The 11417-nt window shown below is 36.2% G+C and overlaps 1 long non-coding RNA gene across 1 annotated transcript; it reads left to right on the plus strand.

Annotated features, from left to right (window-relative positions):
• Positions 1-201: 201 nt before the first annotated feature.
• LOC127998553 (uncharacterized) lies at positions 202-1512 on the plus strand. The gene is made up of 3 exons (XR_008171392.1): positions 202-579; positions 697-775; positions 907-1512. It is a non-coding gene; the product is annotated as an uncharacterized LOC127998553 (long non-coding RNA).
• Positions 1513-11417: the final 9905 nt, after the last annotated feature.

Consider the following 11417-nt stretch of genomic DNA (forward strand, 5'->3'; position numbering starts at 1 on the left):
AAGTGAATGAAAGAGAGGGGGTGCAGAAGGAGTGAGAGTAGATAATGAAGGTCAGGTGTGTGTGTGTGTGTGTGTGTGTGTGTGTGTCAGTGAAGGGTTAGTCAGTGTGCACATGCAGAAAGGGCTTGCCCCAGGGACCCTCTAGAATATGCTTTGCCAGGAAAATCACATGCATAAAGCAGGTAAGACTGGTGGTTACTACACTGTAAACCCTAATGTTGTAATTAATAAAGAAATCAAGTTAACATAACTTCACATTACTTATAACACCAAGTTTTGCCATCAAAACTTAAACAGGTGTGTTTAAATTACTCATTGGCAGTAAAAATCTTTTGAATTAAGATTTTAAGTGTTATTAACTCAGAATTTCCATTTATTTAAATTATTCGCTACGTCTCTGTTTAAAAATGATTGGTCGCGCTTGAAATTCTGCCTTGACAACAGCGCCGATTGGCCAATATAACACAAGGCGGGAATTTTTTGTCGAATTTGCTGAAGACGCAGCACTGACTGCGGTTCACAATCATTTGCAGGAACACCTGAAAGAAGAAATAAATAATACAGTTTAAAGTTAAATAGGTAAGTAAAGGTTTAAACACAACGCATAAATATACACACGTTGTTTTTTATTTCCTTATACGTTTTATTGTCATATTATTTGCATGTTGAAAATACTTTTCCGCTTTACTCTGGCAGCGGGCCAGCTGCACAAGCAGCCAGACAGGCGTTAAAGCAGGCGGGAAGAGAGTCGTCGTGAAAGACCCAGAGTACGCTGGTAGGTAGAATAATGGAAAAATATATATTTAAATTTTGCTTAGTTGCCTTTGAGTATTTTTCGAGTTATAAACACCTTCGTGTTACCAACTTTCTGTAAGAACATCTGAATTTCCCGTTTTCCTCCTGTAGGGACAGTAACATTAGCAGGCAGGTGGTTATGAAGCAGACGAGGAGGGGGAAGAGTCGAGGCCACAGGAGTAACGTTAAGCTGGTAAATTTTGCTTTATTGTCTGCTATGTTTTATTTTATTTTTTATACAACTGGACTTAAGGTATAAATGCGTTTAAGTTAAAATCCCCTAACTTCCAAACATAGCCAATGTTTTACAGACTAACTTAGCACTGTTGTTTACAATAGACCTAACGTTAAGCGTGATATTGCGGCTCGAACTTCGAGAAAAATCTATTTCCAGACACTGAAATGTCTCTTTGTGTAATTTGTGAAAGGACGTTTCTTTTATTTGGTGTAAAATTGGGCTGCCGCGTGAATACTGACTTATGCCTAACGTTAATCGTTATAAGAATTTATTTGGCCGGTATGTTACTAAAAACCGCAGACCTTTTCCTGCCTGCGACACATTTACAGAGATATTATTAATTAATGAATAGTTATGTGGAATGAAATTATATGAAATGATAGGTCTATGCAAGAAACTAAACCTCATATATTACCTTTAATTCACAGCCTCTGCAAACAAAGCTGAATTTGTTTACTACAGTCTGGAACACAAGCGTAAAGATGTACATCAAACTTTGGGAATCTGTCAATATTCCCGATTTGAGATCACACATGTGAATGTAATTTTGCTTTTTTAAACGGGTTGCAACATTAAGGATAGCAGCAAGTATCATTTTGATAAACAACACAACAGACCCATCTCCTCCTGACAGCCTGGAGCGCAAGCACCCTGATGTGTGGTTTATTTACAACTAGCAGGATGTGCAAAATGGTACTTGCTACTATCCTTGATGCTGCAACCTGTATAAAAAAGTAAGATTGTTCACATGCGTGATCTCAAATTGGGAAGATTGAGTTTTCACATATTCCCAAAGTTTGATATATCTTTACACTCGCACTCCAGACTGTAGAAAATACACTCAGGGCTGTTTGTACAAGGTAAAGGTAATAATGTTATAAATAATGTTGCTTGCATAGACTTATCGTTTCATTTCATAAGACACAAATATATCATCAGGAATCACAATTATTGATTTTGTTTTGCTTGTACACGTTTTTTGACAATCAAAGGCATGGTTACAGTTGACTTTCATTATATGAATAGCCAAAGACAACAGTTTCAGCTAAAAATCTCCCTTAATGTTCTGCTAAATAAAGTCGCCCACATCTTGGAAGGCTAGAGTGAGTAAATTGACAGCAAATTTTTATTCATGAATGAAAAATCCTTTTAAATGTAAGTAAATAAATAATTAACCTTTTTTTAATTAACACATTTTTGTACCTTTGACTGGAATTAACTTGTTATCTTAAAAAATAATCAAGCACACCATGCATGCATGTTGTTACTTTCCCCTTCTTAATTTTTTCAGGTCTACGTGGAGTTTAATAGGATTGCTGGTAAGATCTTGAAAAGGGAATTTTACGAGACCCTTGACCAACATAGTACATGGCTCCTGGACATTTTCAGAGCCAGAACGGGAGTTGCTGGTCAGCTCTTGATGAACCTTCTGAAGCAACAAAGGTTAGTTAGAAGTCCCAATAATTTATCCTAGATATATCTTAGAAGATAGTAGATTGATTCTTTATAAACTGCAATATAGACTTCATAGTTGATCTCTGATTAAATGTTTAAAGGCTATAATAATGTATTATTATCAAGTGGTTGGATTTAATAAAATTTTATTTTTTTCACACAAGCTATCAGAGCCAACTGAACTTTGGTGCTTAAAGGACTACCCCTTTGGTTTGGAGATGACTCCTGCTTTCTTTAAGATGTGTTTGGTAAGTGTTCCAAGGAGAAAATGTCCAAAAGACACCCTCTCACCCTCTATACACACTCTAACACATTCACAATCTCGGTCATTCACACACACTATATCAATCTAAAGGGTTTATTCACTCAAAAATGAAAATTCTGTAATTCATTGACTCACCCTCGTGTCATTCCATCTTTAAGACACAATATATTTTTTTTAATGATATTCTGTAACTTTCTGTCCCTCCATTGACATCCAACACAACTACACTTTCAAGGACGATAGGAAATACTTTGTTGCAGTACTCTGTACTACTGTACTCCAGTGGTTTAACCTCAATTTTCTGAAGCAAAACGAGTGCTATGTTTGTGCAAAAAAAACATAATTTACCAGTGTAATTGTTTATCTGCAACGCCCGCTCAAGACAGTATCTCATATAGCACCACAACGTGTGAGTTTTGTATTCATGTGAGAGCAGACGTAATTGCGTGACCATGCATTGGAGATAATATTTTTTTATAAGTTGTACTTTTTTTTTTTTTTTTTTTTTTGCACAAACAGATTACTTGTGTAGCTTCATGAAATTGAGGTTAAACCACTGGAGTCACATGGATTACTTTAGTGATGTCTTTCATACCTTCTTGGACCTTGAAAGTGGTAATTGAATTGGATCTCTAGCATGGAGGGACTGAAACCTCATGGGTTTCATTAAAAATATTTTAATATGTTCCGAAGATGAACGTAGGTCTTTCAGATGTGCAACAACACAAGGTTCAGTAATTAATGACAGAATTTTAAATTTTGGGTGAACTAACCCTTTTAGGTTGATATTGATGCAGTGAATGTGAGACATCATGTGAATGTGTAATAAAAAATGAAAATTCTGTCAGTAATTACTCACCCTCATGTTGTTCCAAACCTGTAATACTTTCGTTCATCTTCGGAGCACAAATTAAGATATTTTTGATGAAATCTGAGAGCTGTCTCACTCCTCCATAGGTTTCTATTGTAATTGTAACTTGCCGGCCCAGAAAGTTAAAAACATTGTTAAAATAGTCAAAGTGACTACAGTGCCTCAACCTAAAGTTTATCAAGCGATGAGAATACTTTTTGTGCGCAAAAAAACAAACAAAATAACGTCTATTCAACTATACATTGTCCTCTTTGTTTCTCTGAGTGAGTTCAAGTAGTCTAACAGTGCAGCACTTCTGGGTTGTACGTCAGAACATAGGCTCACTATTGGCCAGCAAACTTTCTGGGCTGGCAAGTTTAAATTACAGAGAAGCCTATGGAGGAGTGAGACAACTCGGATCATCAAAAATATTTTAATTTGTGTTCCGATGATGTATTACTGCGTTGAAACAACGTGAGGGTGAGTAATTACTAACAGAATTTTAATTTTTTTGGTGAACTAACCCTTTAAGTTGCACCTTTTTGAAATGTAAATGAGCTTGCATGTATGTGAATTAATTTTAATTTGTTAATGTTTTTTCACTAGATGTCCGATGATCACCGCTCAATTCTTTATGTGCCAGTGGGGATTTTGATAGTTGAAGATGGGACAAGATGGGTCTCCCTCTTCGATTGGAATCATAATCGAGGGAAAATTAGTGATGGACAATCTACATGACCTTCCTGAAGAAGCAATGTGCCTTCTGTTCGGACTTATATATGCATTGCACCTGAGTTACCCAAAGTCCCTGGGATACATGTTTGACCTCATTCAGCAGATTCTACTTTCCTTGGGGCAGAAAGACCTGCAGCCTAAAACACAATCGTTGGCAAACCAGCTGTTTGGCTAAAATCGAGAAATTGCTTGGCGCACTTTTAATTGCAACACATTTACATTAAACATGGTCTTTTGAAAATGAGACTTAAAAATATGAGCTTAATGTTTTTTTTTTTTTTTTTATGTGAGTGTAATGTTCTGTAAAAATGTAAGCTTGCTGTTAAACATGAGCTCAATATTTTAATGTGACTTAAAAATGCAGCTTGCTGTTAAAAATATGAGCTACTGTTTTCTAAAAATGTGAGCTGAAGTGCTGTTCAAGTGTCTAAATGTGACTTAAAAATATGAGCTTGATATTAGTAATGTTTCTTAAATTAATGTAAATGTATAAACCAAATAAAGCTGTTAATGGAAAAACAATATTTGTATTAAATCATTAAAACAAGTAAACCATATAAAACTCAAAAATTTAAGTTAAGTCTATTTGCCTTTTTAAGTTATCTGTACTTGAACATTTAAGTTAATTCAATGAAGAGACCAACATTAGGTTAACTCAATTGAATTGAGTTGTCAATTTTGCCATTACTCAATTTTACTTACGCAACCACTTTCCTCAAATCATTTGAGTAGTCTCAACTTATTAGGGTTTACAGTGTAGGGCTCAGTCAGACCTCCCAAAGACTGAAATATTAAATATAGGAAGTAATGCATAATTCCTGAAATAAATTTCATACAAACCAGTCACTATGCCAAGCCTTGTCAGGCCTTCATACCAGGTGTAATAATAAAAACATTAGCATTTTCAGTTGTGTGCTTCATAGACTGACATTTCTGAATCTGCTGTCATAATGGATAGTGAAGTGCTAGTTTATCTTGAAACTTGGATGTGTGTGAGATTTTGATGGCATGGCACACATTCTGTTCATTTATACAGTACATTAAGAATGCACTTCACACTACAATGATTTCAATACACCTCAGATTAACATTTTTAATTTCTGAATTTAAAAAGTTGAAATATTAAAATGTGATAAAAAGTTGAACAAACATTTTTATTTTTAAGAATGATGTGTGCACTCACATGCTTTGTTTGAAGTGTAATGTTATCTGATGACTACACCAAATTACATTTTTAGAATCAGTACATTTAACTTTTTTTCTTGTATTATTATTATTATTATTTTTAATCACATGAGTACATTTCTAAGAACAGGCCACGTGTTTTTAATAAAAGATGTTTTACTCTTATATGTAATTGAGCCAAGTCCTATCTTTGGCCTTATTTTTATAGCAGATACTTAACTATTCAGACTGGCTATTAATGAGCTATTCTGAATCATTCAATCTGCTAATTTACATAAATATATATCTATACAGTAACTCACCAAAAAATCTGTCTGTTGAATCGCAGTCCAAGTATTACATTAAAATATTGATGACAGAAGGGGGGTGTGTGTGTGTGTGTGTGTGTGCACATTCACATGATCCCAGCTGCTGCCCGTACAGCTTTGCACTCTGAATCCAAATCCAGCTGTTTCATCACTTGTAATTTGAGTTGTACTAAGAGAACCATTTCCTGTTCACAGGGACCTCTGAGGTTTGACTCTGTTCATATGGGCATAAGCAGCTTTGGGTTCATTCCAGTTCAGTCCACTGCGGTGCCAAAACAACACAAGCAGAACATGAAGCAGCTGAGAGACAACTGGACATGAGTGAAAGACTCAAGACTGTAAATGTGACAAACAAAAGTGGTCATGGTCATCGGTCACTTCCTCCGTCTAATGGCCATACACACAGTAGATTCATCATTCATCAGTAGATTCAGTGATGGATTTGTGAGACAATCTGTGCTGAAAGAACATTAACAAACCTTTACAGCGACTTGCTCAACCTTTTGTTGTCTTTTTAGTGGACTTTTCTCTAAAATATGTGTGTAAACTTTAAATTAGCCAGTTGGTAATTTAATTAATAAATTACAAACATTTTGAGAATGGCTGGGTATTTTAAGTGGAAAAGTGTTATATCGTACATTATGAGGCATGCAAATAAAATATTGAACTTTCAACACATTGCAGGTGTTTAAACCAAATGCATCCCTTGAGTGAGATGTAAATTTTTAATGGTTTGTTTGGTTTGGAGTCTGTCTGACTCTGGACTATTCTTAGCCTTGTCTGGGGAACCTCTCAAGAACTTTCTGGTGTTATACATGTGTGGAGCTTTCTTAATCCCTCGTTTTATGAGTGCATGGTGTTTTATTTGAGTTAATGACCTCACAAATTTTCGAGAGGTCTGATGCAGTTTTTCAGAGTTTCCGAAAAGAGTCCAAACAACGTGGGATTGTTATTTATATATAACATATATATGTGTTTGTGTGTGTGTGTGTGTGTGTGTGTGCGTGTGTGTGTGTGTATTATTGTTATTATTATTAAATGGTTTATATATGGCTTCATTGCCATTTCTAGGCATAGGCGAGCTAGGTGGTCACCTAGGGCACCACCAGCTGAAGGGGCGCCAAATTAGCACTTATACTGGCACTACATTGCTACATTTTAGCAAGGTTGTGATAAAAAAGTTGCATGGCCACCCGAAATATGACTGCTGCCCTCACTGGATCCCCCAACATCACTGGGCTAGAGTACTATCAATCTGAAGATGCCTCAAACGCCACTAATTCATGAGATCAATACATACTTTAATGAAGCTTTTTGTCAAGTTTAATGCATCCTTACAGAGGTGTTGAAATGCTGAATGAGTTAAATCAACTGATCTATAATAAACTTAGGAAATAAAGTACCATACAGTATTTGGAGATGGGTGTCCTATTTTTTAAACCTTAAAACTAATTGTGGAAACACATGTGTAAAAAAACAAAAACAAAAAAATAACACTTGATTTAGCAGTGAAGTGCTTATGTACATAAAACACACTGGTCTCAGAAGAGCTTGTTGTACATCATCCGTTTACAGGAAACGACAAAACTGGCCCCAAATCTGTATCAATGCAGAATCTCTGCCATGTCCATGTTTCAGCTGCGGTCATTAATGAGTGATGCCCTGCTGGTCCAGTCCTGCTCAGCCTAATGGACTGGCCCTGACCTGATTTCTTCAGACCCGTATTCTTCTGGGAAAATGCTTCATCGGACTGCCAAGAGCCAATCCTCTACAGCTGCAACCAGCTTATGAGCGTGAGCGTGTGTGTGTGTGTGTGCGCGCGCCAACAGCCGTTGAAATAAGAACATCCTTCAGGGGATTTCCTTGGATATGTATGATAGAAAAAAAGCTGTAAAACAAGTTTGCTCTTAAAACAAGTTCCCTGGCTTTAGATTGTTGTATAATCTTCATATTGTGTCACATTACTATAAAAACATTATAAAGCCATAAAAATGAAACTTTCTATTATGAACTACAGTAACAATGAACAGTATGTACACACACACACACATTATAATTAAGCAATACAATGTTAATTTATGATACATGTTATTGTAAAAACCTTATTGTGTTACCAAACTTTAAAATATATATACTTTCATTAGAAAATAAACACAAAAACATACAGCTATTCCTGATTCATTACTCTTGCTTTCAATTTTTAACTCTGTCAGGGATCTGGAGGGAGGACTCAAATGCAGAGTGAGTGTTAACAGATTTATTAGACAAACTTTCTGACAAAACAAGGGCAGTTTAGGAGGGGAGTGAACACAGTCCAAACGATAGACAGCGAAGGAGTCCAGTCCAGGACAGCAGTCAGCCAGTGAGCAGTGGAGGCAGAGCAGCTGGAGACCACCTTTATTTGTCCTTTGTTAACTTTTCCTAATGATTCTTCATCAGATATTAAGCTTCTCTTTGTTACAGTATGTTTTGACCCTCCCCTTAGTTCCCCAGTCAGCTCTCCCAAATTAAAGTCAAAGAAAATCAATGTCCCCCGGCACTTTATAGACACGCTATTGATCATCCACCCTCACCATCCTTACCAATTATCTTCCAGATTATTCAAAAACCCACAATTTGGTTTCTGTACGCCTGTAGGTCATTAATCAAGGTATATGTATGATCATCCTTCTCCTTATGTGTAGCTCTTTAGTAGTTTAAACATTTAATACACCATCAAGACCTGTGGAAAGAAAAGAGTTCCACACACAAACAGGTAAATCGCTTAAAAAGCCCAAATCACATATGGTCTGTTTATGCATGTGGAAAGTACACAGCCTTATCATCTGTCTCTTTACTTGACAAATACTGCATGTCATTAGTTTCATTTCATTCAGCTGAAAGTCCCACGGAAACCTCTCTACTGCCAGGAATAAGGAATGAGTTAAGGTAAGGATGTCATTATGGGAGTATTATATACAACACTGCATTTATTTTATTTTATCTAGGATATGATTCAATAGTATTTTGAATCTCAATACACTGAAAAGAAAAATGGTGGTGAAACTGCTTTCACATTTTACAAAGAATTGTACAAAGAAATAGCAGTCTTTTTCTATATGTTTTTTAATGAGCCATGGATGAATTTTTAACCAAAGCCAGTCCAGTGCAGTCTCTTTTGTGTCTCTCTTTCTCAGATGTGTCTTGGCCCCTTCCTGCTTGTCATACTGCCAACTAGAGGCATCAGCCACACCGTGGATCTGTCATGCTGTCGGTGCAGGGGTTCAATTAAAACCCAGGTTCAAATTAAATGATGGACGAGTGTCCGTCAGGTTCGTATATTTCCCAGTTTGACCTTGGTGCAGTGACCCTTAGATGAGCAATTGGCAGCTCATGCAGTTTTTCATTTTGACTCTCTCTGTCATATTGTGCCCTACTGTGTTCCTCCCCCACCTGTGCTCTCAGTGTTTCTAAAGACACAACACACAATAACTGTGACATCTCTGCTTGAGGTTCATGGCTGCCTCTGCTACTCTTCAGAATTGACTTGTTTTTTGTTTCTGACTCACCGTCGTACGTCTGAACCTTGAATCAGCAAACCTTTTTATTAGAGCATCACTCTTGAGTAAATTATAATTTTCTGTTCAAACTTTATCTCTTGTGCGCATTCCCGCACTGCTTTTCTAAACCTTAAAGATAAATTAGGTTGTTGATTGCCACAGGAGTTGTAAAGGCAATTCTGAAGCAGAGAACAAAGAAAGCAGTGTGTCGTATCACCCATTATACGCTGAGCGGATTTCCTTCATTTCCACATAGACAGAATGATTTTTGACCCGTCTCACGATACTTCTACCATTATTAATGCAGTGGAGATGTATTGATCTACATCACATGGTAAAATTGGCTGTGTTTCAGTCAAAAGAAAATTCATAGTGGTATGGAGGGGTCAGAGAGCCCAGGGCAATTTATTCCTGTTGGTCAAAGGGCATGGTGAAGAGCAACCTGTTGTTTGTGTAACTCTTAAGTTAAGCTCCCCTCATCCTCTTTGCACTGTATCTCATTGAACTAGCATAACATCCTGGTGTGCAGTAATGTTTTGTACCGAAAGATACCTAGAGCAAAATTATCATTTAAATTCTAATCTGTACACAAAACATTGATGTTTTGAAGAGGCACATTTCATGGGGGTACCATTGTCCTGATATCATATTGAAGAAAGAGCACAAAGAAAATTGAGAGTCACATTTTAGAGTCATTACAATGAAAACTTTCTTGAAAATTAAACTGTAAAAGTTTTCCAATCATAACAATAGCAAGTTAATTCTTGTTTGGGAGCTGCTATTGCAGCAATAATGAATCACACATTTAAAAGGGAAAAAACTGCCATATATTGTGAAATCATATTGCTTTCACATGATTTATTGTGAGTGCTGTACCAAACCACTTCATAATTTCTTCATCTGTGACAACAACCAAAACACAGAGCCATGGAAAGCCTAAATCACATATTGTCTGTTTATGCATGTGGAAAGTACACAGCCTTATCATCTGTCTCTTCACTTGACAAATCCTGCATGTCATTAGTTTCATTTCATTCAGCTGAATGTACTTAAGTCCCACGGAAACCTCTCTACTGCCAGGAACAAAGAATGAGTCAAGGTGAGGATGTCATTATGGGAGTATTATATCTGCAGATATGCTGCGGTGAACTTGTCAGGATTTATAACGCGCACATGAGGGCTCCTCTGACACACCCCGGTCTCATCATATTTCCTAAGACTATTCCGGATATCATCCCACTGACTGGCAAGAATGTCTGCATTTGGGATGACTTACACATACAGTGCAACTGAGCATCTTCTGCCTGTCCAAGATGAATAGAGACTGTAAGGTCATCGAAACTCTCCAATAGGACATACTTCAAATTTAAGTGAGAAAGACACAGTCTCCTGTTCTTTAAACTCGTTGGAAGGTCACTCGTCATGTAAAAGCAGCTATCACATAATTAGGTCATTTGTATCATTTTATAACCTGCTTAAATGACTCCTTTGAACCTATAGTGACATGCTAGCATGATGGCTGACATGCACCACACGTCACATTTTAAATAGATTTATATATAGCAATAAAGGATTTTTTGTAATTATTTCTCTCTAGAAAGTAGCGAGAATGTGACAATATTTATGTAGTTCTAGTTAATAACCATTTAAGTAGTATATGTAATTAAGGTGATACAACTACACAATATCACAACAAACAGAAATATGCAATGAAAAATAAAAATCACCAGAAAAAGTTACAAAAAGTACACTTAAGCATTCTTTTAAAAAGGGTATTTATTACAGAAATACTATACTTTTAAATATATATGTACCAATTGAATGTATAGGACGCTTATTTATATGTTAGTATGATAGCAATTAATTTGAGTTGAGCTGGAGAGGTCTGAATTATTTTACAGTGTAATTACACATTTCTAATAATGAAGTTGCAATGTATTACATATAAAATATAATTCTTTAAATGTAAATAACTCACTACAGTTTAACATTTTATCGAATACTTAACATGTGCTGCAATATGTTAGTCAACAGAAAAATAAGAGTA

This window comes from Carassius gibelio, chromosome A5 (genome assembly GCF_023724105.1).
Source record: "Carassius gibelio isolate Cgi1373 ecotype wild population from Czech Republic chromosome A5, carGib1.2-hapl.c, whole genome shotgun sequence".
Classification (NCBI taxonomy): Eukaryota; Metazoa; Chordata; class Actinopteri; order Cypriniformes; family Cyprinidae; genus Carassius; species Carassius gibelio.